Source organism: Monodon monoceros, unplaced genomic scaffold, assembly GCF_005190385.1.
Source record: "Monodon monoceros isolate NGI ecotype Baffin Bay Population unplaced genomic scaffold, NGI_Narwhal_1 Super_Scaffold_20, whole genome shotgun sequence".
NCBI lineage: Eukaryota > Metazoa > Chordata > Mammalia > Artiodactyla > Monodontidae > Monodon > Monodon monoceros.
Genome location: NW_021703777.1, coordinates 15,235,963 through 15,239,284, shown reverse-complemented (window position 1 = coordinate 15,239,284; position 3,322 = coordinate 15,235,963).

The following is a 3,322-nucleotide window of genomic DNA, read 5'->3' as shown; positions in this document are numbered from 1 at the left end:
GAGAGAGAGAGAGAGAGAGAGAGAGAGAGAGAGAGAGAGAGAGAGAGAGAGAGAGAGAGAGAGAGAGATGAGTCCTATATTCTTCCAGGACTGAAGCCATTTCTCAACTTTCCAATTACTGAGCTAATAAGTTTGTACACTATGCTACTTCCACAATTCACATAAAGGGTTGTTTGTATATATAGTATAATAGATGTATATCTATTTAAGAATAAAATTGTTTAAATTTACTAGAGAAATATGTACATAAGTAGAAATAAAGGATGACTATCAATAACTACAGAATTTTATAAAGAAATATTTTAAGGTTTCTGTGTTAGTGCTTAAAATGCTTTACATTTATACAGTCCTTTGTACTTACAAAGTTTTCCAAAAAATTAGCTAATTTAACATTAACATAACCATACAACAGTTATTATAATCCCACTCCAGAAGAAGTCAAATTGTGGCTCAGAAAAGGAAAACGATTTGCTTAAGTTCATGTAATAAGAACCTGAATAAGAACTCAAACTAATACCTTCATTCCTGCTATCTGATTACAAAATGTTCATCTTAGAGCCAAGAACTGCAAAGTCTAAATTAAATGTAATAACATATGGTCAAAAAGGTAACTTCCTCAAAAAATAATAGAAAAAAATAATTATAGAGGCAAATTTATTTTAGTCAGTCATCTTGGTTTGAGTTCACCAGAAAGCAGAGCCTGAGACAAAGACTTGATGCAGATATTTTATTTGGGAGGTGATCCTAAGGAGCTGGAGTGAAGGAGTGGGGAGAAAGAGATGAAGAAGAGAAAGACAATAAAGGAGGAAGTATTGAGCTTGTCATCACTATGAGCAACTAAAGCTCAATCCCACTTAGGAACCTCTAATAAATCTTATTGCACATACACAAAGCTTCTGTGGGAAAGATTGGAAGCTGGGGCTTTTATCTACCAACACTGGATTTCTACCATTTAAAGCCCACACCTCTCCCCTGCATAAGTACTTCCACGAGCTCCTTGATGCCACACCTGCAAATGGGCCATGAGTACTTGTCTCTGTTGCTTAGAGAAAGACCTAGTGGAGAGTTGGGAAGAGGTCAGCATTTCAATGACAAGTCCCTCACAGCTGCAGTGAGTCAGAGGTGGGATATGGGTACCTGGCACAGGGCACCAATAGTGTCTGCTACAGACATACCCCAAATAGATTGGCATTAAAGTCAATGTGTTACCATTAGTCCAAGATTTGATATGGACTTGGTAACTACAGAGAGAAAGAATAATGGAAAAGTCTATATCAGCTCTCATAGAAAATAGGTAACATTTTTTTCTCCTTATCAGTTAAAGTTCAGCACACATCTCTCTAAAACAATTTGTAGTTCCAGAGAGATTCCATTTCTGACTTGAGTGATAAATAGAATTATTCATAAGCAAAGAATGAAAATGAGTTAGAAGAAGATCAAATTATTATATATGGATATAAATAGGTCTCATCTCTATCTTTAATGAGAAGTTCTAACAGATTTCACCACCACAAATGAGTCATAACTCATGGACTAAATTACCCTTAACACATACATCAGGAAGGCAACTACTTTTGGGCAGTAGACAAAGATAAACATAAAAATGTCTGAAGAGAAATACAAGGACTTACATCTTTATGGTGTTACAAATTAAAGATAAATTTTGTAGTGCTAAATTTAAAATCTGTACAGAAATCAAGTTTGTATAGTTTCAAAAGAAATTTGAATTGTAGAAACTTAAGTCCTTCTATTTAAAATATCCTGTTTGTTTATAGCCTTAAAAGTCTTCATAAGCATCAATACTTCCAAAATATTTTTAATATTTGCAAAGAAGTCAGGACTAAACAAACAGAAAATGGAGATTTCTATTGGGTAAGGCATGTATTAGTAATGAAACTGATGTGATATCAACTATGCCAGCCACTCAAGTCCCTTACTAAATTATGCTTCTATTGACTTCAGGAGTTAATACTCAAGATCACATAAAAAGAACCAGAGAGTTGTTTAGGCATATCTCTCAGGATAATTTAACTTGAGATAAATTAATCCAAGCAACTTTAAATATCAGACAAAAACTATTAAGTAGAGCTAGCATTTTAAAATCCTACAAACTTTTTAATTAAAATACTTGAAATGAGATTGATTTTATGAATCTTTACTACTAAAGTACAAAAGCCTCACACAGAAATTATAATCCTAGAAATAAGAAGATTAAGGGAATTTCCCATATATTCAGGTATACCTGTATAGGTATTATTCATAAATATTTTTAAAATTTATACCAACCTTATTGAGGTATAATTTATATTCAATAAAATATACCCATTTTGAATGCACAGTTTGACAAGTTTTGACAAATGTATTCCAGTAACTACCACCACAATCAAGATATGGAACATTTCCATCACCTCAAAAAAGTTCCCTTATATCCTTAAGCAGTCAGCCTCCTCCACCACCACACACCAGTGCTGGCCCCAGACAACCACTGTTTTTTGTTTTTTGTTTTTGTCACTGTACATTATTGTTGCCTGGTGAATTGCATATAAATGGAATCATATGTATTATAATATTTTTTGGCTTGCGGAAATAAGGTCCTAAAAATAGAATAAAAAATAGCTGAGAATTATTGTCCCCCTCATTGAAGAATGAGCTAGAAAATGGAATCTTCCCTTGGGAATGACCCATCAGGGAGCTCTTAGGGTTTACAGGTGTCAATAGTGATAGCTGGTTGCTTGCTCCAAATTTTCACTTGGTCGTTCTCTCCTCCACTTGGGGAGACTCTGGGAAAATTTTTGCTTCTAAATTAGAGTTTCTACTTCTTTTTAAAGTCTCCTGTTCTAAAATCTGCCAAAATCTAGACACTACTCTTTCTGGGATAGATAGTACTGATTCATCTATTCAAAATGAACAAAACACTTCAGCACAACAAGCAAATCTGAGTAAAGGCTATCCTGTAACTATTTATTCCCTGTCAAAAGGAAACATCCTGCAGTGATTTCATTTCTCTTCCTGAAGAAGGGAGACTTCAGCTTTGTCAGGGGATCCTATGGTCTGAGCAATAGTTGCTTGATGATGATAATCAGAGAGGAGGCAAAAGGGACTGAATGAAGGTACAACAAGTGGGAAAGGAATAATCTAAGCCTTTCATATTTTGCTGGGGAAGTGGGTTTGGGCCTCCATCTACATCCCAATCCATAGGGTTATGTCCCGGCAAATTCTCATTTTGTATGATTTGTGACTATTTTCTCCTTAGTATTGTGGGGAGGAATACATATTAAAAAAGGGCAAGCCATCTGGGTTTCTATACAAATGAATTTTAAAT